This window comes from Protopterus annectens, chromosome 7.part1, assembly GCF_019279795.1.
Source record: "Protopterus annectens isolate FY-2018-M chromosome 7.part1, PAN1.0, whole genome shotgun sequence".
NCBI classification, from domain to species: Eukaryota; Metazoa; Chordata; order Ceratodontiformes; family Protopteridae; genus Protopterus; species Protopterus annectens.
In genome coordinates, this window is record NC_056740.1 from 494899336 (window position 1) to 494926357 (window position 27022).

A 27022-nucleotide genomic window follows, 5' to 3' on the forward strand; every position below is an offset into this window, starting at 1 on the left:
TGCCAAATTGTGCTCAGCTATGCTTAGCCAGAGTAAACACTGCTTACATTTGTATGCTTAGCCATAATTAGCGTAGCTAAGCGGATTTGTGCACTGGTAAGTAGTGCTTAGCATATATCCCTTTAAGCAATGCTTATCTGTGCTAAACGGGTTTGCCTGATGCTTAGCTTAGCTCAACATATTCAAAACCATCCAATCACAACAAAGTATGGGAAATCAGCCCTATTTAAACCTCACAGGTGGGAATACAGCCCATAACCAGTTGTAACTCATCACTGTAGGCACTATGGCTGGTGTTGGTGAAGGTGTGTGCTTTTGGGTGCAGTGCTGGGGCATTCAGGAGTACAGGGTTATGGTTGGTCTCCTAGTAAAAGACCAAGAAGGGAGATTGCTGCAGGACAAGTACCAAGATGCATGGACAGGGAACGGAATGTCCCAGATGTGTGTAAGTATCAGTATCAATAAGTGTTTTTCAAAGTCCAGCCTGTGTATGTGATGGATAGGTATACATAAATGTTTCTCTATCTCCTGTACAGCTGCAGATCAGAGGGCCATGAACTTGGACACCCACGCCAGCAGGCTGCTAATGCTGCATCGCGAGGCTGATGAGTACAAATCTAGCTTGTACTATTCAGGGCAAATAAATAGAAAGGAGTAGAATGTCACCTGTCCGTATTTAAAAATGGGTATGGTTTGTAATGAATGAATGAGACATTAGCCGAGTAATAGTGACGTTCAATGTATATATCAATAAAAGTGTCAGTACCTGTCAATAAAAGTCAAAACCCCAGACTGGTTGTGTTTACTTTGGTTTGTGGTGGCATGAATCGAAATGTATAAAGTTTCTGCACAGCAACTATAGTTCTGAAAGCATTAAACGATCAAGGCTCATCCGAAAAAGATTGTGGAGTTGTAAAACAGGAAATTAACTATATGAAAAGTTCCATGCACCAAGATCTGATACCTGAATAGTAATGTTGTGTTAACCAGTGTTTTCCAGACTGAGCTATGTCAAAGTATAAGTACACAGTATAAGAACTATCTGCCATGCATGAATGTCAGAATTACAAGGTCAGATCATACAACCAAGAGAGTATTAGGCAGAAAACAGTCAAACAAAAAATAGCAGTTTCTCAATAGCTCACTCTGATGAAACACAAACTTTGTTCCATTTTATGCACAAACAGGCACAGTTAGAATCCCAGGAGTGGTAGTAAGCTGTATGCATATTTTCACCCAGGTATATGTGAATATGTGTAGAAACAGTCAGGTAGCGTTAACAGAAATTTCCTCCACAGGTCTGCCAGGTAAGAAAAGATATATCGTAGCTGTAATAAGGCTGTACTTATACCACTGTCTAACTCCAAGGCTGCAAATGATGGCAAGATAAGTAGATACACCAAGAAGTCTCCTCCAAGAAATATCCCTCAAGTGTCACGCTGTCACAGCTAGAGGTCATTGCCGCCCACAACCAGGGTGACCGATAGAAATCAAGACAGAGTGTGGCAGTAGCACACACACACACACACACACACACACACACACACACACACACACACACACACACACACACACACACACACACACACACACAGTATGAGTGCACATATGTAACCCTGACTATGTGAATATGGGAAGAAACAGTCAGGTAGTGTTAACAGAAATTTCCTCCACAGGTCTGCCAGATAAGAAAAGGTATAAATAGCTGTAAGAAGGCTGTAATTATACACTGTGTACAAACATACCACTGCCCAACCCAAGGCCATTGGTCGATGTAAAGTAAGGTAATACCTGGAGAGTAATGATTAGAGCAATGATCATTAAAGTTGTGAGCAATTGAAACCTATACAGTTGTTAATTGACATCTCTCTCTCTCCCCCACCCTATCTGCACCAGTAATCTAAACACACAAATCAATGAGTATGTTTTTTCACTACTGTTGGGACATCTGTCCTATTGTTCTACAAATATTTAAACGTTTTACTATTAATGTTCCCTGTTCAAATACTGTCAGTGGTGGCCTGTTGCTATCAATGTAATCTGCATGCCATTATAATGCCCACTGTGGTTTCATATATGCATATGTTCTGTTTGCTATGCAACTATTCTGAATCTGTTGTTTTGGGTTAATGGGACTACCTATGCCTGCTGTTATAACTAATCCTGGAATGTGTTTTTCATGACTAACCAACATATGTTATAAGCCTGCAACACCATAGCACATCTGGGAAGGCCACTCCCAGAGGATCCACCTGTCCTGCCTCAACTGGCCAGGGCACCAGGCCCCAGTACATCTGGGACCCAACCCGGGACCTCTTCATCCACTGGTCCTGCACCAACTTTGGGTGGAGCCACCTCAGAAGATGGGGCCCATCCTCTCTGGGAGCGGGCACAGACAGGACACTGTCACCCATTGTCAGGTCTGGGGATTGGTGCAGAGTGAGCTTCGAAAGGAGCTCAAAGATATGCTATGCCAGCTTGAGGGCTGTGTGGTGCATCTTGAGGGTCAGCCTGCCCCTCCTGGTCAGCCCCCAGCACAGCCGCCTTTGGGGCCGTGAAGGTGCAGTGGTGACTGCCCATGGGTGGGGACCTCAATCCAACTGTATCCTTTTGGGGGCTCATGGACACCTGATTCCCAAGCACCCTCCCCATCCAAGGTGTTTACCCCCACATGTGTCATATACTGCCCCTGTCTGCTGCCTTGTCTGTCTTCCTACTAACCTACCTCTCCAAATATACCTACTATCCTTCCGCAACATCCCACTCTCACCATATTTAAAAAAAGGCAATCTGTTCCTACAAAAAATGTCACCCAGTACATAACTTTCCATTTTGTACACATGTCCACTGGACACATGTAATCTGGTCTAATTGGCTTGACAACACATTACTGTAGTCCTCATCCCTCTCTCAGGGGTTTGAGTGTCCAAATTCACCTCCAAATTCTGTACAAATACACAGCTGTTGCTGTATCAGAAATGGACAGCTATGGACCCTCCCTACACCCATCCTGCACATCCCTAGCTACCTTTCATATTGTTTTCCCCTCTGCATGCCCCCTTTTTCACCACTTTCCTATCACCCCTTTTTTTTTTTCTTTTAAAGAAATTAGCACAGAGGTAAGCGGGAGTAAGTTGTAGTAAGCATCAGTAAGTGTCAGTAAGCGAGTTTGCGCGATGCCTACACAGATTAAGCAGTTTCCCATTTAACCATTTGTTGGCACCGCTTACCATTACACAAACCCATGCAAACCCAGTTGCAACTGCTTAAAACTGCCTTAATCAACCTGTATCCATCAGCCATTGTTCTGCCCAGCAACAAAATAATCAACCCTTGAACCCAGAACACCATAGCAACAGTAATTTACCACTAAGCCATTTGAGCTACAGAAATGACAGATGCTTTTTTAAACATATCATCCAGTAGCGTCTACATGAATCACTCAGATTTTGTATTTATTTAAATGTACGTAAGTATGGAGATGCATATATATGGAAAAATAAATACACAATATATGTAGAGATATACATATAAAATATACACATATACATATATACATATGGATATATATAGAAAAGTAAATAAATGCGTATATATGTATATATATATATATATATATATATATATATATATATATATATATATATATGAGAAGAAGCCACCCAACAAAAATCAGGAGCACCAAGCAACGAATAGACGTAGCAGCTTCATCATTCTCAAGTTGCCGTGAAAGCGCTTACAACATTAAAAAGATTTTTTGGCAGTATCGCACGCTCTTTTTTGCTAATTGGATGTGTAACATGTCCTTTATGTTTTGAATTGCCTCTAGCCACTGAACTCTAGAAGAACCGGATATTAGTATAGCTGCTACGTCTATTCGTTGCTTGGTGCTCCTGATTTTTGTTGGGTGACTTCTTCTCATTTATTACGTTGTTCTACTGGGAGGCTTCTATCATATATATACATATATATATATATATATATATATATATATATATACATATACACGTTCACTTTACATGCTCGAAATGCTAAAATATAAAATTTTAGAATTTCGAGCCTGTAAAGCGAATGGATGGAAACAGCGAACCCTGAAATGTCGAATGCAGAATGTCAAACCCGCAGTACGGATAGCGAGTTAGGTAAGTGCACTTTTTAGGGTTTTGGGGAGGGTTTGTGTGTGTTTGAGTGTGTTGGGATGTTTGAGGTGTGGGTTAATGTAGATGTTGTGCAGTCTGAATGTGTTAGTTTTGGGAGTGCTGGTGTTTGTTTGTATGTGATGTGTGTTTGTGCGGGGGTGTGTGGAATGTGCGGTGCTGGGTTGTGTGTGTTATGGAGTGTTGTGCGACCTCGGAGTTAGTATATATATATATATATATATATATATATATATATATATATATATACGTAGGGGGTGTGGGGGGCACAACTCCCCACATGGGGGTTGCAGCGGGGCTTGCCCCCCTGCATATACTAAGGGTAGGTGTGTGTATGTGTTTGGTTGTGTGCGTGTGTGTTATGTTTGTTGTAGGGAAATGTTGGGAGGTATGTACGTTCCTGTATGTATGTGTTTTGTAGTGTGTGATATGTGTTTTATGGGATTTTGTGGATTCGCGATTTTGGGTGTCGGGTTTGTGTATGTTCGGCGTTTAGGGTATGCGATTTCATAGTTTTGTGATACAGAAATTTGATATTTCAGTATTTTGAGATTATGAAGTGAATACACACATATATATATATATATATATATATATATATACTCATAACATGTAGTGGAGTAGTACCTCAGAACCATACCCCCAACCTCTTACTGCAGCAAATTTGTCCAAAGGCTGTCAAAATGGGGGGGTCAATGGGCCCAAACTACAGACCTATTTTAAATATTGCACATATCCCACTGTCTCCAGCAGCCACTGTGTTGCTTTGCAAGAAAATAATCAGTCCTGCCAACTCTTGAACCCAAAGCCCTGTATACCACATTGAAAGTAATGTACCAGTAAACCATGTGAGCCCTAGAAAATAATGATGCTTCGTCAAACATATCAGTCAACAGAGTCTGTCAACAGTAGAGAAAATATTCTGTAGAATCAGTTAGGTTTACTATATATATATGCATGTATATATCTATGGAGATGCATATATGTGGATAAATCTATACAGCATATATATAGAGAGAGATATACATCTAAACTATATATATATATATATATATATATATATATATATATATATATATATATATACACACATACCCATATATCTAGAAAAGTAAATTAATACATACATTATATATATATATATATATATATATATATATATATATATAGGCATAAATATAAATAAATATATAACAGCTACAAACAAATGCAATCTGAGGGTCATGCTGCTCAGTGCTAAAAGTCTAAATCTCAAAATGCACTCACTCAAAGCACTCCTTAAAATGGAGAACATTGACATTTGTGCTGTAACAGAGACCTGGTTCAGGGCAACAGAAAGCACCCCTGCACTATCAGGCTATACCCCATTCCACACCTTCTAGTCCCTGAACTTGGACTGAAGCTCCAAAGGTGTTGGTGTTTCCATATTCATAAAGGATGCACAGACTTTCAGACTGGTAGCCCAGCATAACACACCAGAGATACTGCAGGTGCAGCTAACACTGGGTAAGACAGCAATTCAGGTTGTAGCCTGCTATAGGTCCCCAACCAAGTAAAAAGACTCACACTCCTCATTCCTAATCACCCTGGAGCATATTAGGGTGCAACCTAACACTGTCATACTGGTTGACTGCAACTACCCCTCCATTAACTGGTAAAGCTACTCATGTACCAATGCACTTGCCCAACATTTCCTGGAATTCAGTAATTCCAATGGCTTGGACCAGCTTGTTCTTACCCCCACTACAGGTTGCAACATCCTTGACCTGATCATTACTAACATGGACAACTGTTGCTGTACACCAATAATCAATTCCTCCCTGGTTAGATCTGACCACAAATTGATCCCCCTGAAAACCCACATGCCTCCCTCCCCCCTGCAATGGTAACTACCATGAAAAACCTTTCTAAAGGTAACTTTGAGTTCCTACAAATAGAGCTGGCAAACTTCACGGCACCTATGCAAATGGAGAATACTTGCATGACTGCCGAAACATACACCATTGCAATGTATGAAGATGTAAACAAATGCATGGATTCCGCCATTCCCAGTAGAAACAAGATGTTCCCCTACAAAAAAAGAAGACAATCTGGTGGTCCTCTGCCATAAACAAACTCTACAACAGAAGGAGGAAGCTGATGCGGAATAAGGTGAGGTCCCAGGACTGGAAAAACTCCCTTAAGAGCCTCAACAAAAAGTTGAGATTCCTCATCAAATCCTCCAAAGCTAACTATGAAAACAGAATTGCAGCAGATAGTAAAGACAACCACAAGGCCTTCTATAGGTATGTAAAGAATTTCCCCGGCAATACCCAGATTTGCTCTGGGCTACTGCACAATGGTACCTCCTATACCGAGCCAACAGATATTGCCAATATACTGGCTGACAGACTCAGTGCCATCTTTACCCCCCCCCCCAAAGGACCAAGCACAATACCAGTAGATTGCCAAGCACCCAGTATTACAGCTACACAAGTTAAAACAGCAATGTCCAAGGCCAAGAATACAGCAGCTATGGGACCTGACAATATCCCTGGCTGTGTTCTACATGAACTACAGAGTGAACTGGCACCTCACCTGTTTGCTCTGTTCAATCACAGCCTCATGCCCCTACCGAATTATACACTGCTGCAGTCACCCCCCCACACAAAGAAGGAGCAACTGCAGACCCTGGGAACTATCTCCCCATTTGCCTGATGAGTCTGTTATGCAAAGCTATGAAATGCATCTTCATGAACCTAATAAACAGCGACATATGAAATCTCCAGACTCTGGATCCCACACAGTTTGGTTTTGTGAAGAGTAAGTCATGCCTGCTTAACCTGATTGACTTCTTTGAGTCAGTGACCAGAGCTGTGGATGAAGGCAAGGTGTTTCATACAGCCTACCTAGATCTGGCCAAGGCCTTTGATACCATTCCCCACTTAGGAATCATGGAAAAACTCACTAAGCTAGGCATCAACACTTATATCACTAGGTGAGTTGCAAACTGGCTAACAGATAGAACCCACAGTGTGAAAGTAGCTGACTCCAAGTCAGACTGTTGACCAGTCATGAGTGGAGTCCAACAAGGTTCGGTCCTGGGTCCTCTCCTGTTTGGTATCTATATCTCTGAAGTCCAAGGCAACACAAAGGGACTCTGGCTGACAAAGTTTGCAGACGAATGCAATTTGGGAGCTATTATTAACACCACAAGTGATGTTGGCATCCTACAGAAAGGTCTCGCTGAGTCCAACGACTGGTGTCAGAACCATGGCCTTAAGCTCAATGACAAAAAATGTGTCATTACCCCCTTTGGCAGAAAACCATTCCCCATGACTTACCACATGGATGGTAGTCCCCTGAACACAGAAGGCGTTACAAAATATCTGGGAACACAGGTTGACAGCAACCTCTCCTTTGACCCCCCACATTGCCACAATGGTCAGAAAGTCCTTCTATGTTGCACATCTTATTACTAAGGCTTTTTCATCCAGGAAGAAAGAAGCAATTGTCTCCCTCTACTCTTCCCTCATTAGGCCAATCTTCAAGTACAATGCCCCATTTGGCATATACCTCACTAGACACCTGCAACAACTGGAGAGGGTGCAAACGTACCTCACAAACAGGATCCTATGCCTTAAACACTTGTCCTATATGGACAGACTCCAAAACCTCCAACTATTCTCTGTCTCATATTGCCTACTTAGAGGTGATCTCTGCTTGACTTACAAAGCTATGTCTGACCCAGCTCTGTTAGAAATGCTACATCTAAAGATATCCCAATCCCTCCACACCACATGCTCCAGAGACCTCAACCTCATTACCACAATCAACAGAACAAGCAGGAGGGACAGGTTCATAACCCAGAGACTGCCCATGCTGCGGAATACACTTGCCATACATATCAAGCAGAGCACCTCACTGGCCCTCTTCAAGAGAAATCTTGATGTGTAGATGGGAAATAGAAAATCCACCCCGGGGTTCATGCCAGTGACTCTGCTCGACAGAGGGACTGTGAGCTAAGGTTGGGTGGTACAATGCCAGAGTAATCCTATGGGCTAGGCTTCTAAAGGCTCCAGGCCCATTAGCCTAGTACACACCTATGAACCTATATATATATATATATATATATATATATATATATATATATATATACACACACATCTATATGGGTTCCTATCAGATCGCCGAAAGCTCATTTCACCGAAACCAAATCACTGAAAACTCATTTCGCCAAAAACTCATTTCACCGAAATAGTACAGGCAGTGTATATGCCCTTTTCCCCACTGTAGTGCAACCTGGAGTTAGAATATATAAGTAGGGGGGGTATGGGGGGCACAGCCCCCCATTTGGGAGGTGTGGGGGGTGTAGCCCCCATCTAATGTTGTTAAAAACTACTAACTTACCTAGTTAATAGGAACTGGACAGTATACATCTAAGCTAGGTGGAGGGCTACGCCCCCCACAACCCCTGCTTATATATTCTAACTCCAGGGTCACACTACAGTAGGGAAAAGAGCATATACACTGCCTGTACATATACACTGCCTGTACATATACACTGCCTGTACATATACACTGACTGTACATATACACTGCCTGTACATATACACTGCCAGTAGTATTTTCGGTGAAATGAGATTTTGGCGAAATGAGTTTTCAGTGAGTTGGTCTTGGTGAAATGAGTTTCGGTGAAATGAGCTTTCGGCGATCTGATAGGAACCCATATATATATATATATATATATATATATATATATACATACACATACAAAAATATATAGAGAGATATAGATATATATACATATATAGATATATACACATATGTGCTCAGAACATGTAGTGGAGTTGTATCTCAGAATCATATCTCTCAACCTCTTAGAGCAACAAATCTGTCCAAAGGCTGTCAGAATGGGGGAAAAGCAGGTCCAAACTAGGGACCTCTTTTAAATATTGCCCTTATAAATGTAGAAAGTTGCCAGAGTAACACAGTTTGTTTCAGCATACATATTCTGAAGGCTGTGAGATCTGAAAATGAACTGTATGTCATCATTTACTGACAAAAATCCCATAGCATCACAGTGATTTACCAGAGAAATTAGACTAATCTGTAAAACAGACCAGAAATATGAGCAATAAACCTGGACATACTGAAACAATGCAGCCAGTTTGGAGGTATGCTGAGAACCCCTTACTGCAATAAGCTGACACAGTTGCTGCAGTAACACCCTCCTGTCTACTGTAACATACATTCACTGAAATAGCACAAGTAATTGAAATAGCAATTCTGCTATGAGGAATTACACATGTATTTGCAAATATATCAGGCCCTAGAGGGATGTTACAGCACTGAAAAACAGACACCAGTGTGAAAGTGCATACCCACAACCAGTTGTATCACAGTCACATACAGGTAAGTCAAGTGAACAGTAGACTATATGGACTGTGTGACCAAATACATCATTGTTTGCCACTCACGCACTACACCTGCATATATTGGCCCAATTCACAGTGAAGACTGAAGCCTGACCATGGGACAGGACATGTCTCACTCTGCCCCTACAAACCCATACAGCCAATAGACCAGCAGAAACTAGAGCAGCATGCACAGTCAGATAAAAAGGGAGCCATAACACTTACATCTACCCCCTCCATATACAGCCCAAATAACATGTACACATGACATGTGTACACAATCCTGACAGTCTGCTAACAATGGCCAGACATACACAGGACTCCCACATGTACAGTTTACCTCAGAATGTACAGGCTCATGACTCATATCTATGGCCTCTTCCCTGACATGTCTGTGGTTCTACTACATCACTGGGATGGTAGCAGGAATGAAGGCAAGAAATAATGATACTAAATACGTCTGAGCCTCATCGTGCATGACATCTGGACAAAGTCTGACATCATTCGGGGACAGAGACACAAACACAGGTATAGGCTGGACATAGTTCTGTCATAAATTGAGACAGTTACTGATGTAACAGGGTTTGTTGTAACATAGCCTTTATGAGGAATATGAAGTCAGTAATACCAATAGATGTGAGTATTTACTGACTGCATTCCCCAGAGTCCCCGACTGATTTTCCAATGACAACAACTGTCTAGGGAACAGACAAAACATAACAGGCAAACATGTAGCCACTCTGTGGACAGCATGCCAGTGGAGAGTTATGTCGGAGACATATCACTGTCAGACGTGAAGTCACTCACTAAATGCATGTCCACACAAACCCGGTCAATCTATCAACCCACCATGTGTGTAACAGCACTGATGATATAAAATCTGTTCACAATTCTGGAGCTATGTCCCCCATGTTGTTGGGCTGTCTCCAAATGTCCTGTCCTGTGAAGTATTCCCACCTACTGTCTGTGAATCTGTAGACCACAACCTCTGTAATATCCCTCACATAGGTCTGTAATGACCTCTCAAAGCCAACACATGGAGGTCTCCATTGTCCCAATGCTCTTTCTGGCTGCATTTTACATGAACCCAGGCATGGCTTTTCAGACCCATTCAGCAGTGCAGTCTACCACAGCCTGAGCACCAGTGCCTTCCCATCTGCATAGTGAACAGACAGATAAAGTAGATAGCAAACAGATTATGCATTAGGATGAATGTTCTGAAGGATAGAAGTCAGAAACTGAAATGTATGCTATTACTACATGACAGCAGTCCACAATGACATGGCCAAAAAACACAGTAGTCTACAGTTAATATAATGATATCATATTAATATCCAATAGGAGATACATCAAACCATACACCTCAAACCCCAAGAACAAGATAGTGTAGTACTCAGAGTCCCAGCTTTGCATGCATGGGTGCATGGTTTGAGTACCAAATTTTACATGGAAAAGCAGTTTTAAAAGTAATAATTCAATAATATAATATGTGTTAAATTGTTTTTGGCAACCAGTGTACTGTAGCTGATGTAACATGCAAGTGTGAGTGCATATAACATGTGATACTACCCATGTATACACAAGTTTTCCATACAGTATAGTCACACCCCTTGCTACTGTAATGACAGAACATAGAAGTATGTTCTCTAAAGGACATCAAATGCACTAACTAAATGATGTCATTACTCTGCTATTTTATAAGACTGGAATTTGAGTAATGGTTACCAGGGCTGAGCTAGGCTTAGCAGATTTAAGCATTGCTCAAACGTGAAGGTAGTTAGCTCAGCTGAGTGGATTTGCACAGTGGTAAGCATTGTTAAGCGAAGCCTACAAGAGTTAAGCGCCTATTGGTTTAACCATGTGTTTGGTACCAATTACCATTGCACAAGCCCTCTCAAACCCACTTACAACTGCTTAAAACTGCTTTAATCACTCTGTTTCCATCAGACCCTGTTCCGCCTAGCAACAAAATAAACAGCCCTTAAACCCCGGACTCTGAGCATCATAGCAACAGCAATTTACCAGTAAGCCATTTGAGCAGCCACTTTACAATAGGGAAGAGACACTGTGCAATCAGGCGTGATTGGTATCTACAAATATATGTATGAAAAGAAACATATACATATATAAAGAGATAGACAGATATGTATGGTGACACATATATATGTATAACAATATGTAGATATATTACCAATAAAAACTGAGGTAAAAGTATATATATATATGTGTGTGCGTGTGTGTGTGTGTGTGCATGTGTGTATATGAGTCTACTTTACATGATCGACAGCTCAAATGTTCAACTTTCATATGGGCGAGACCATATGATCGAACATTTGAAACATCAACCATGTAAAGTAAGCACCATAACACAAAACAAATCACTAACTCTGACAAGCCCCCCTGCACCCCCTATGCAGACATGTCTCAAAATGCCCATACAAACATATGCTGCTGATACACCAACCATAACTGGGACAGCATGCATAGTTGGATACAAAAGGGACCCATACCACTGACATCTGTCCCCCCATCCAAATAATACGTAAACAGTACGCTGCTACAAAAACATGATAGGCCATACACAATGGCCAGACATACAACAACCTCTTAGCAAATAAATTAACATGACTGAAGATAGTAAAGAGAAAAACAACCAGCCAGTAATTCACGCAAGTTTATTATAAATAACCAAAGTCACGGAGGGTGCAAAAACGTCACCAGAAACAAACTAAAAGCACCTCGGACCCAGCGGTGGATAACGAAGAGTTTAATGAGACAAACAACCACATAATAAACGCTGTCAAAGTTACAATACACGTTTTCATCCGAAACTTCTTCAGATACAATCATCCCCTTGTGTTCACCTTATATAAACCAAGCAATTTAGTAATTAACCAATACCATCAGATTTATAATTAAATAAATATTAATTAAAACATACATCACATCCATCATAAATAAAATATAAAAAACTTTATCCGAATCTTTTAAAATCTTTTCAATTTAAAATACAACCAATATAATTAATTAATATAGTGTAGAGTTCATATGCAATTACGAATGTCTTAAACTAATATAAAGTAATAAAAACTCTCATAAGAGAACTTTCAGTTCCACCTACTGGAATATGTATGTCATTACAACCCCACCAGTTAGTTAAAATAGTAAACATAAATAATTTATATATTTAAAAACAAATGTGTACATAAATATTTTCTTAAAAACCAAGTCTCAATCACATCATAATTAAAACAAGTTGGTAATAGTAAATGGATACAAATTTATAATTTTGCAGATCTCAATTTTAGTACAGGGGTGAGGGAAATCATATAATTAAGACCTGGGAATCTACTGGCTTCTAAAATTATTTGCCAGTACAGTTCTCTATATTGTACTAGTGTATCCCACATACCACCCCTAGGATCAGCAGTAACAGTTTCTAAAATAAAAAACTGAAATTCTGCTTGTGTACATACCCTACTGTGCTTGTATAGTGAATTGTTTTCACATTTGGTTCTTATGTCGTAAAGATGCTCATAAATTCTTTGCTTAAATTTTCTTTCACTGTTACCAACATAAAATGAATCGCATCTTTTACATAGAGCCAAATAAATAATACCTTTTGTATTACAGTTCGCAAAGGTATTTAATGTCAATTTTTTTTCCTAGCTTGTAAATATACTGATTCACCTGTAATAAGGTGTGAGCAGTAACTACTACTTCCACACCTAAATAAACCTTTTTTCTTTTTACTACATTTTTCCAGGTCACTTCTATTTGTACCTCTTTCAAGCAAACCCTTTATATTATTACCTCTCCTATAGGTGTATTTTAATTCATTATCAAAAATGTGGTTTAAATCCGAAAATTTTGCAAAATTTTTCCATTCTTTATCAACAATTCTTTTGACCAATCCTGACTGACCATCATATGTAGTGATAATACCTGAACTGTATCTATCTTTTGTGTCATCTTTAATCGCTTTCTGTAATACAGGTGTTTCTGGTTTACCTAAAATAGGGTCAAATCTACCTCTCCTTTCACCAGTGACTTCCTTACATATCTGATCAAATAGTTCACTTGGATAGCCCCTATTTAAAAATAAGCCTTTCAACACTTTACACTCACTACCAAATGTATTGTCATCAGAGGTCATTCTACTTAAATGCACTAGTTGACCCTTTAGTACACCCCTCTTTTAGTGGGGTGGATGTGAACTGGTGTAGTGTAAGTATAAGTTTGAAAAGGACTCTTTTCGATATATTTTAGAATTAAAACCTTCTTTAGTCTATGTTATGTTTACATCTAAATAATTTACTTGCTGACTGTTAAAATAATGTGTAAATTTTAAAAAATCAGTTGTTCCATTGATGTATTCCACAAATAACTTAAACTCATCCTATCTTTTTTCCCATAAAAAAAACACAAGTCGTCTAAAAATCTGCCATAAAATGTCCACATACTTTTAAAATCAAAAGGTAAAATATATTTGTTTTCCCAGTAGGCCATTATTATGTTAGCATATGTAGGGGCACAGTGTGCACCCATAGCTACACCTCTAGATTGCCTAAAATATTCTCCTTCAAAAAAGATAAAATTGTTTTTCAACACTACATCCATTAACACCAGAACAGTTCTAAAATCATTGTGTGTAATTTCTTTAGAGCCAACCAGCATTTCTTCAAACCACAGCAAACCTATGTCATGTGGTATACTAGTAAATAAGTCTATAACATCCAAGGTACCAAATGCCACATTGTCTGTATATAAAGTGTTATCCATCTTTCTCAAAAAGTCCCAAGAGTCCTGCAATATATTTGTGTTTTTCTAATTTCTTCACCTTTTTATCACCTTTTTATCAATCACCGTTGACGAAATACATTGATAAAAAGGTGAAGAAATTAGTTACGAACAACACAAATATATTGCAGGACTCCTTTATTTATGATGGATGTGATGTATGTTTTAATTAATATTTATTTAATTATAAATCTGATGGTATTGGTTAATTACTAAATTGCTTGGTTTATATAAGGTGAACGCAAGGGGAAGATTGTATCTGTAGAAGTTTAGGACGAAAACGTGTATTATAACTTTGACAGTGTTTATTCTGTGGTTGTTTGTCTCATTAAACTGTTCGCTATCCACCGCTGGGTCCAAGGTGCTTTTAGTTTGTTTCTGGTGACAAGTTTATTATACTCTGATGTCTTGGCCAAAGCCTTCAAGAAGTAAAACATTACCAGAAATACTTGCCTTACATACAAGAAGCTATTAACACTTATAATTACATATTTAAATACACAGCGTCCAATTACACTCCTCATTTAACCCCCTAGGGGATAAAATATCACATTTATAAATATAAATTGATTCTGTACATAACAATTGTTCTTTTATGACTGCTTGATTAAACTGGGAAACAGACATTTTCAGAAACAATACCTTGTAACCCACTACTGTCCCCATGGTGAGATTTATAAATATGCGCAGCTATAGAACTGTCTTCTTTCTTATCAGTAATATCTCTCACATGTTCTAACAGCCTAGTTTTCAAACACTTCTTACTCTCCCCCACATGAAATATATTATAAGGGCATCTAAGAGCATTCTCTATACACTGACCTCTTGAATGTACAGAATTCCATGTTGTCCAGCCTTTGCCTTCAGCAGGAATGACAGTGCTAAATAATGATAGACCATACCTATCAACTTCTTACTGCATGACATCTGGACAAAGCCTGACATAATTGGGGGACATAGGCCCAAAAACATAGCCATACTTGGAATATTGCTGTTATACACTGAGAAAGTTGCTGGTGTTACAGGGTTTGTTGTAACATATCTGAGGGATATGAAGGCAGAAACACAAATGGATGTTAGCATTTACTGATTGCAATCACCAGAGTATGCTACTGATTTGTCAAGGAAAACACCTCTGGCCATTATGTGAATAGCCCTACAGTTGAGAGCTATGTAGACACAGAACTTTGTCAGACTGAAACCCATGCAGAAGTAGCATGCTCAGACAAACCCTGTGAAACTAGCAGTATTCAATCCATATAACAGCAATGCTCACATTCTGCCCCTAAGTCTTAAACCTTCTTCACCATTTAGTTGGCTTGTCTCCACAAGTCTTGTTGTAAGAGGACTTAGCTCACACACCGCCAGGATGTCTTCCTCACTGGGAAGGTAAAGAGCCAATGCCCACATGAAGTACTCAATTATAGGAATGTGTTGCCCTGACACTGGCTATTGGACTAACTACACAGCTGCTCTGCATGCAATTAGCAACTGGGGGACACCAGTTGGTGCACGGGCCATCACATGATCATGAGCATTACCTACAAAAGGCGAGCTGCCACCTATTCAAACCACCTCAGTCATAGACAGGAGTGCAACATAACAAAACTGACAGACTGCAAGTCACAGAAAGAGACTACTTACAAATGTGGAGACATGCGTAAATGGGCATACCTTCGTTGAAGGTTGTACGTCAGGGCTGGCAACTCGGTACATAAAAATCTACTGCCAATCATTAGCGGACCGGAGTTCCGCTGTGGCGACCCCCTAACCGGGAAAAGCTGAAAGATACAACAACAACAACTTACCAAAAAAAGGTATGTGAAACAAGTAAGCATATAATTGAATGCAGTAGATGGTCTGTAATAATGGAAAATAGGAGTTTGAAAGAATATGTTTCCTTGAGCGCAGTGGACCTCCTGGGTCATCACACTGGAAATAAATAAATAAATAAATAAATAAATAAATAAATAAATAAATAAATAACTACTGGAGTGTCTGTCAAACACCATTGACTGTGCCACTGCTAGGCCAGCTACTGGGATGTTGTACATAGGTTCATAGGTTCATACTAGGCTATCTGCCCTAGGGCATTTATAAGCCTAGCCAGAGTGTGTTTGGCTTTCGCCACCCATTTTAAATTAATTTTGCTATGCCCTTTTTCGAGGTTAGTATACTGTACCTCTGTCTAACAATGACACAGAAGTGATACCCGGGGTAAACCTAGGATCTCCCATCCACTCATCAAGATTCCTCTTGAAGAGAGTCAATGAGGGACTCTACCTAACCTGGACTGTGATTTTATTCCAGAGTGAAGGGAGCCTCTGGGTTACGAATCTGTCCCTCCAGCATGTCCTATTTATTTCAGTGCTAAGGTTCAAGTCTCTTGAGTGCGTAGCTCGATGGGATTTGGATTTTCTGAGGTGCAGCATGTCCATTAATTCTGGGTTGGACATGGCTTTATACGTCAGGCACAGATCGCCTCTGAGCAGGCGGTATGCCACTGAGTAGAGCTGGAGTTTCTTTAACCAGGCAGCATATGGCATCTGTTTGAGCCCTTTGATCCTCTTGGTGAGGTACTTTTTGGGTCTTTCCAGTTGCTGCAGGTGTCTGGTAAGGTACATCCCAAAAGGGGCATTGTACTCAATTATGGGCCTGATGAGGGATGAGTAAAGAGGCACGATGACCTCCCCTGATTTAGATGTGAATCCCTTCATGATTAGGTGGGTTATATAAAATGTTTTTCTAACCACTTTGGCCACGTGGTTGTCAAATGAGAGATTGCTATCAACTTGGGTCCCCAGGTCCCTAATTACTTCTTCTGTACTTAATGGATTACCACCTATGTGGTAATTTGTGGGCACTTTGTCCAAAGTTTTTGTGCAAATGGGGATGACTATACACTTTTTGGCATTTAGCTTGAGGCCATGGCTCTGGCACCAGTTGTCTGTTTCTATGAGGCCCTTTTGGAGGATGCTTGTGTCGGCTGGAGAGTCAATTATGGCGCCCAGTTTGCAGTCATCTGCGAACTTGGTCAGCCACAGTCCTTCCGTTTCGGCCTGTACCTCCGAGAAATATATACCGAACAAGAGAGGTCCCAGGACTGAGCCTTGTGGGATGCCACTTGTAACTGGTTTGGAGTCTGACATGACTCCAGCAATTCTAACCATGTGGGTTCTGTCCTTGAGCCAGTTTGCAACCCATCTAGTGATATAGGGGTTTATATTTAAGCTGGTGAGCTTATCTATAATGCCCGAGTGGGGTATTGTATCGAAGGCTTTTGCGAGGTCCAGGTAGGCTGTGTGGACCACCTTCCCCTTGTCAATGGCCTTGGTGACTGTTTCAAAGAAATCAACCATGTTTAAGAGGCAGGATCTGCCCTTAACAAAGCCGAACTGGGTAGGATCCAGTGTCTGTAGGTCCCCAATATCTTTATTTATGAGGTCCATGATGATCCTTTCCATAGCTTTGCAGACCAAGCTAGTGAGGCTTATGGGGTGATAGTTTCCAGGATCCGTTGAGGCACCACCTTTGTGGAGAGGGGCCACTGTTGCTGTATGCCACTCTTTTGGGTACATATCCTGTAGTAAGGCTGAGATTGAACAGTAGTTTTATGTTTGGGTTTAGCTCTTCTTGGAGTTCATGTAGGACGCAGCCCGGGACACCGTCTGGTCCCATTGATGCTGTGTTTTTTGCTTTGGAGAGGGCAGATCGTACCTGAGCATCTGACTAATTCTGAGCATATCTGGGAATTCCCACCCAGGTTCCTAACATAACTAAAGAAAGCCTTGTGATTATCCTTAGTGTCCTGTGCAATTTTTCTCTCGAAGCTGGCCTTAGACGATTTTATGAGTGCCCGTAGTTTTTTGCTAATACTGATCAGAGATGCCTTCCCTTTTTTGGGATTTTGCTCTATCATGTAGTAGCTTCCTCCTTCTATTGTATAGTTTGTTTATGGCTGGGGTCCACCAGACAGGACGTCTGCCTTTGGAGGACTGGGTCTTGGTTTTATTTGGGATTGCATGATCCATGCATTCCTGAAGGTGTTCATAGAATGCATTTATAAAGAATATGCGGTCTGGGCCGTATTTTCCACAGGCCCGAGGGCTTTGAAGGATTCCACCTCGGTTTTGAGGAGTGTGAAATTTGCTTTAGAGAAGTTTTTCACTGTGGTTTTCAGGGCAGGGGGTGGAGTCAGGATGTGAATATCCAGTGAGATTAGTTTATGGTCTGATCTTACCAGTGAGGGATATACTTCTGGTCTGGAGCACAGAGTCCCCATGTTGGTGATGATCAGGTCCAGTATGTTTTCCCCTCTTGTGGGAGTGGTAACAAGTTGTTCCATAGCATTTGAATTTATAAATTCTAGGAACCTTTGGGCTAGGGTGTTGGAGCTAGAGTAATGCTCCCAGTCTATGTTTGGATAGTTGAAGTCGCTCAATATAATGGTGTTTGGAGAGACCTTCATATTTTCCAGTGTTCTCAGGAAGGCCGAGTGGGGTTCCTGGGTTTGGGATGGTGGTCTGTAGCAGGATATAAACTGGAAGTCAGTTTTACCCACTGTTAGTTGCACATGGATAGTCTCTAATGCTTCGTGCTGTGCCACCAACCTGGAGGTGTGGGTATCTTTGACGAATATTGATACTCCCCCTCCTTTTGTGGTTCGGGCCATGTTTTGGGGCCGAAAAGCATGGTATGAGGTATAACCTGGTAGTGCTGGGGTGCTCTCGGGAGCCTTGAACCAGGTTTCTGTTACTGCACAGATATCGATGTTCTCCATGCTAAGGAGAGTTTCGAGTGCGTGCATCTTAAGGTTTAGACTTCTGGCGTTGAGTAGCATTACTCTTAGTTTCTTATCCCTTGTGATACCTATGGAGGTGGGTTTGTCTTTTGAGCCTTGCCTAAAAAAGGCACTATGGGGGTAGCAAGACCCTTTGCCAATATCCAAAAGCCCAGGGGTGACAGGTGCAAGCCGTCCCTATCAAAGCATCGTGGCTTGTCGAGCATGTCATCCCAGGCTGACAGGCATTGGATCCCCTTTGAATGACACCAATACTTAAGCCAATTGTTGAAATTGATCATCTTGTCTTCATATTGTGGCATCATTCTTGGTGAGGGTAAGATGCTACTCAAGGTCAGGGTCATACCGGCCTGGGCTACATGCTCAGAGAGCTCTTCTATGTCTCTTTTCATGTAGTCCAGGGAGGTACGTCTCAGGTCATTCACACCAGCATGGACAATGACTGAGTCATATTTGTACTTGCCTTGGAGTGACCTGAGTGCTTGTGTTATGTGGCGGATCCTAGCGCCCGACAGGCAGCTCACTGTGACCTTCTCCTTGTTCAGCCTGGTGAGCGAGACGTCAGTGTGCCTGACAATAGAGTCACCTATTACAAGTGTATCAGGTGTGTTGTTTAGCCTTAAGGGCTGTGACTGTTCGGCACACTGGCTTTGTGAGCTATGTGTTGCACGTGTTTTGTTTTGGGGTAGCGGTTGCTTGACTGTCTGCTTTGGAGGTCTCTGCTGCTTAGGCAAATTTTTATTTAGAGCCTCCAAGTATGCTTTTGTGTGTTTATGTGTTTGGTTTGCTGTCATGGTAGGTTTATGTGAGACTGGAATTGTAGTGAGTGTGGTTTCCTTCTCCTCCTGACTGGTTTTGCCAGTACTGAGTTGAGAGAGCTTCGCCTCCAGTATGGCTATATGGTTGCATCTCTCACATGTGTTGGAATTTGTTGGGAGGAGGAGAGGGTTGTCTGTGTACATGAGGCAGCTGTAACATTGCCTCAAGATTCCCAGATTCACCAGCTGGACCGGAGAGGAGATTGACAACTGACCTTTGGACATGCTAGAATAGTATTGGGAATTCCTTTATAATTGAAAAAAGCGCCAATGGGGAATGAGGTACTCAAGGGTAGTTTGTGAGGGTGTAGTGCTTTTAATATTTTAGTGCTGACTTATATAATTGCTTTAGTGAGCAAGTGACAGGTAACTTAAATGCAATGTGTTACAGGTAACTTAAATGCAAAAATGACAAACAGTAACTTTCTTTCAAGTGAAACAAGGAAATAAGTACAGTAAGCAATGCAGATATCACTAGGGATCCACAGAAGCGCTGAAAAGCTGCGTTTTAGGTGGAATTAGCATTTCAGGGAAATAACAAGCAAACAAACAACAAGCATACAAATAAAGCTAGATTCAGCAGGCCTGGATATAGTCTATGCTACAGCAAACAAGGTGTACCAATTTCAGTAAGAAACAGTTCAAATATGCAGGCACTATAAGCCTTTAACCAGAAATTCCCAGCTCAGAAGGGCAGAGTCCAGCCTCTCCTCCCACAAGAGTGCAGACCACGAACCATCTTAATGTAAAATAACTGGCCTGAAGCCCAAGTGCTTAAACCAGAACTAATACACTTTTAGAATAACATATCCATATGTTACCTGTGAATATAACTATGTGATACACATTCTGTCTTGTAAATATGAAACCTATACAGAGCATGTGCATAGTAAAGTACAGTTGCAGAAATGCATGTTGAAATGCATGTGATATTGTGAGTTCATACCATTCAACTGTACAGTGTTATAAGCACGTGTGCCTGATATCTGTAGTCACTTACATATAGAGTTGTGTTATGTTAGGCAAACCACTGTCAAGTCTGTTAACAATGACATCGTAACATAATAGCCTAGTTATGAATGTGGGACATCCTCCAGGTTAGCACTGTGACAGCAAAGCCTGCTGTGCAATCAGCTTACTTATCTATGTATGTAAATAAGTTGTGCATGTTGTACTTGTGTGCAATATCAGTTTCAGTGCATACAATAGACATAAATGTTTACAGGTACTGGTTGTTGCATTGCTGTGACAATGATATGGGTAGTACAAAAGGCATGATTATCAGGTTGTAATCAGAGAAGTGTGCAACTGACTTATGAACCTCTGTCCATGCCTACCACAAATAGCTAAGCTATATGAACACCTACATACAGTGGATATCAAGAGTGTATACACCCCTGTTGAAATGCAAGGTTTGTGTACTATACGAAAAGGAGACCACAGAAAATAATTTCAAAATGTTTCCAACCTTGAATGTGACACATAACCTGCACAATTCTATTGAAAAACAAACAAATATTTTAGGGGAGAAAATATAAAACATAAAAAACATACTAAAAGCTGGTTGCATACATGTGCAAGCACGTAAATCACTACTTGGTTAATGCACCTCCTGCAGTAATCACAGCATTCTCTTTTTGGTTACACATATGCCATCAATTAACGAGACTCTGATTAATCCCAAATAATGTTCAAGTGTCCTAGTAGGATAAATTTGACATTTACCCAGTTGCCTGCTACAGCCAAAAACATGTTTGGCAGAGAGCTTACAAAGCATCGAAGGGATCTCATTGTGGAAAGTTATCAGTCAGGAGAAGAGTAGAAAGTGTCCCCAACATTGGCTATACCATGGAATACAGTGCAGACAGTCATCAGACAGTGGAGAAGATATGGGACAACAGTGACGCTGCAAACACCTGGATGTCCATCCAAAATGGGGGTATCAATCAGGAGAAGAGTAGAAAATGTCCACAACATTGGTTATACTATGGAATACAGTGCAGACAGTCATCAGACAGTGGAGAAGATATGGGACAACAGTGACACTGCAAACACCTGGACGTCCATCCAAAATGGATGACATGACAAGATAACAACTGGACATGGAGGCTGCCAGGGGACCTACATCAGCACTGAATGAGCTGCAGGAATGCCTGCCAAGTACTAGGTGTGTACCACATGTGAGAACAATCTTCTGTATTCCCCACATGTATGCCCTATGAGGTAGGGTTGCTAGATGGAAGCCTTTTATTACACAGAAAAACATCCAGGGCTGGACAAACATTGCCAAACAGTACATCAAGTCTCCCAAAAGCATGTTGGACAATGTGTCATGGTCTGATGACACCAAGGTTGAACCTGTGGCCCACAATTCCAAGACATATGTTTGGCCCAACACACACTTTGTGTTACCAAAAGATCACCACCCCCCTGGTGAAACATGTTGGTGGCAGTATCATGCTGTGGGGTTGCTTTTCATAAGCTGGAACTGGGATCTACTCAAGATGGAGGGAATTGGGGGTAGAGCCTGAATGGCTAACTGAAAGCATCAGTATTTTAGAGCTCCATATAACTAGTTAAATAAGACAGGAAAAATATTATTTTTTTCTTCAAAGTATAAAATCTTATACATAAAGGACTCATTTACATAATTAGAAACTTTGGTGAAGTTTTACAAATAATTTCCTGTCAAAAAGCTTGGAGATATATTCACCTGTTAAAATAAGCAACTCAAAGAATTCTCACCAGGATGCTGCCTTAAAGAAGGAACTACAACAGATGACATCTACCCTGTAGAAGTTGTCTTTGAAGATGGATGATTTTAAAGAGAACCTAGAAAATCTTAAAACAAGCAGTCAAAAAAAGGCTGACACTCTCAAGGAAATGCTACAACAACACCAGACAAGGATAATAGGAATAGCGGTTTCTCCAAATGACTTAGAAAGCAGACTTAAGGAAGAGGTAACACAGAAAGAACAGCTTCTTAAACAAAACACTTGGTTGATTAATAAAGCAGATGACTTGGAAAATAGGGAGAGGAGAAATAACATCAGGATTTTTGGATTACCTGAAAAGTCAGAAGGTGAGGATATTATTTCCTTTTTATCAAGCTATATCCCTGACTTTTTAAATTTAAAAGAAGTACTTTCCTTTGGCATTGAAAGGGCACACAGAGCTCTTGGGAAACCTGCCACTAACTCAAACTCTCCTCCTAGGTCAAAAATTATCAAATTTCTTTCATACTTGGACATGGAACTGATTTTAAGTTCTGGTTGGAGGAAGGCACCTCTAAAATATAAACAGAGCCTGATAAGATTTGATAACGACTATTCATCTAGAATAATGGAACAAAGGAAAAAAGTGTGGCCAATGATAAAGTTTCTGAAACAAAATAACGTCAAGTTACAACTTGCATATCCAGCTAAGATAAGAATACTGTATGCCGACGAGATGAGGACTTTTATTGACTTAGAGGAAGCTGCTTCATGTATTAAAACGAATAATGTGATTACTTTACCGGAAGAAATGGATTGGATGTCACCTTCTCTCAAGAGAACAAAAGAAACAAATGTCTGGACAGATGTCAAAAAGAAGAAGCAAAAAACTGATACTGTTAGAGCCAAATCTCTCAAAGCATCATCTGTGATATGAATTGTTTAAACATTACTTTAAAGGACCAATTTTACTGCTTGGAATTTTAAAACAAAGGTAACTAACTACTGGAATCTTTATCTATATTTTTTGAAAATAGATGACACATGAGAGTTTTCACATTACCTCAGGTATGTAAAACAGGGTACTTTTCTTTCACAGAAGGAGGGTTATATAGCACATAAAATAGTTATACTGTAAATCAACATGCATAGTATATGTGTATTTTCTCTTAATTTTCTCTTTTCTTTCTCTCTTCTCATTATTTATTTTAACTGCATCTTGTCTCCCTTTCTAAATTCTCTCCTTTTTACTGTACTAATGTAGTCTGTATATATTTAATAACTCACTATCTATACATAGATAAATAATAGTCTAAAATAATCTAGTTTTAAGGCAGACTAATTGGAATAGTGAACTTAATTAATTGTTATTACAGCATTTATTAGATTAATGATAGTCACTGTTATGCTTATTGGGATTAGGGACATGTTCGTGATTAACTCTGAAATGTTCCATTCATGTACATATGTTCTTTGAATTATTTCCTTTTCGTATTAACAAATACATAAAAAAGGAGGGAAAATGTACTGTTGGTTAAGAGAAGTGAAGCTGTCTTCATATTCTATTTGTGTTGCCATAGTAACAGTAAACAATGGCTGCAGTTTCTAAGGACACTGTGAACCTGCGAAGTGCATTTAGCCTCACAGATAACAAATAATAAGAAAAAGTAATGTTGTTTAATTATTAAAATGAAAAAACAACCTAAACAAGATAAAATAAATACATAATATGATTATTTGTTAATATTTCAGGATTTATCCTCATAGGATTACATATTCCTGGAAACACAAGTGAAATGTTCCCAAACTACATGTGCACTTAAATGTAGCTGCTTGATTAAAAATAATTACCCAGTTTAACATGCTGATTTCACAAGCTGTCTGCACTGTAAAAGTTACATTTTATATGTTACTTGAAATTGTCAGTCTCTAGAGCATATGAAAAGATACATATTACTTTTTGCAACATGTTATCTTTGCAGTTACCTCACACTCTGTACAAACTCACTTGGTAACTGATATCTATTCATTTAAAATATCAGTTTAAATATTAAATGTTCCCTTGAAATGCTATTGACATTTTGACAAAATATAATCTGAACTGTAAAATGAATGACTTGAAAGAAATGAAGCAATGCATAGATTTCAAAGACAGTTCTTGAAACTACAGTATAAGTAAAAATGTATATTCACAAGGAAGTATTGAATGTTTTACTCTTCCAGTTATAATAGCTTACTGTCAATATTTTGCGATATCAGAAAGTTTGAAGAGCTACGAAATTACTATTATTTGTCTTTATAATGCTTATTAGACAGATGTTAGACTCTGCTTTGTTTAATGAATTGTGACACATGTTTATGAGGAAAAGTGGACTCATTTATTCACATTGGACTACACATTCCTGGAAACTCAACTGAAATGTCCCCAAATTACTTGTGAACTTAAATGAAACTACCTGATTAATAAGCATAACTTACTTTAATAACCTGAATCCATAAGCCATCTGCTCTATATATACTACATTATATATGTCACTTGCATGTGACAGTCTCTAGACCACATGAAAAAATACATATTATTTTTGCAACATGCTATATTTGCACTAACCAAACATTCTTAACTAACTCAATTGGCAATTGACAAGTTATTTATTTGAAACACAAGTCTAAATATTAATTGTGCCCTTCAAATATTGTTGCAGTTTTGACAAAACAAAACCTGAATTGAAAAAGCAATGATTTGAAGAAGTGAAGTATTGTACAGATTTCAAAGACATCTATTGACACTGCAACATAAATAGTAGAAATGTATACATGCAAGGAAAAATTGAAATACTTTACACTTTTAGTTAAAATAGTTTATTGTTAACTTTTTGCTTTATCAGAAAATTTAAAGAGCTAGGAAATTATTTCTAATTTGTCTTTATAATGTTTACTAAAGTGATGTTAGTCACTGACTTGGTTAATGGATTGTGAGTCATGTACAAGACAGACTTGTTATTTCTATTTACCTATCTTTTCTGAATTTCTTTTATTAGTACTGATTTAAAACAAGGGAAAGAAAGGGAAGGGAAATCTCTGTTTTTGGTCAAGGGAGGAGTGGCTTAAGAGTATTCTAACTGCCCCGAGAACTCTCTAAGATGCTCTAAACACTATTTGATTAATACTTACCTAAGGTAAGTCTTTATTACCATATAGGTACCTTCACATTCATTCTAGACCTGATATGATTACCCATTCTGGAAGCAGGAGGTGCTCTGTTAAGGGTGGGAATTGTCAGGGTGATCATAGTTCATTCTTAAACTCTGCTTTGTAAAACTATAAATATGTAAAAACACTGCACACTAGAATGTAGGGCACCTCTACTCAGAGTCAGGATACCACTGATAAGCCATGACTTTTCATAAGTATAAGTTGAAGTTGGTGAGCTGAAGAGTTGGAAAAGTAAAGTAAGACGGTACACCTACAGTAAATTCATATTTCATTAGTAATCACTCATTGTCTCCTACAGAGTCCTTTTAGTCAAATTATTTTAGTAATAATCTATTTGTTGTTGGCTTATTTAGTGTATGCTCCTCTGTTACATTTAATTTATCCAAAATGACATATCTGACATGTTTGGGATCTCTTAAGGGTAACTAAATATTGAATATTTTCTAAGTCAACATAATAATTGTTTACACTACTAACATTCCATCCTGATATATAAAATACTATATAATAATAATAGAATAATATAGAATTTCATATCTCTTTTAAGAAAATTCTCCATATAATAATGTAACATGTGAAGCTCAGTTGATATTGTTGGTTAAAGGTATGAGTGATAATCCAATAGATCTATCTTTATATATTGGATTAGGAATTACTTTCATTACATGTTTAATGGGAAATTCATATTTACTTGTATTTGATACTTTAGAATTAATGTTTTATAGAAATACTTTTTTAAAGCCTGACCAGAATCTTACCCTACTTGTATTTAAAGAAGAAAGAACATTAAATCGCACTCCCAAGTTTACACACATAAGAATAACATTCAATGATATCAGAGAATATGGTATAACTACTATAATCAAAATAAAAAAAAGAAGAAAAATGTTTCTTCCAACAATAACTTGAAACGGATTCAACATTCTTATCATTAAATACTAATGGCTTACATAATGCAAACAAAAGATCAAACTTACTAAAATATTTAAATCTAAATAAGGCACAATTAGTATTTCTCCAGGAAACGCATTTTAAGACTAATGATAGCTTTACTTGGAACCCTAAGGACTATACAGTCTTAGCTCAATCCTCCTACAGAACAAAGACAAAAGGAGTATCAATT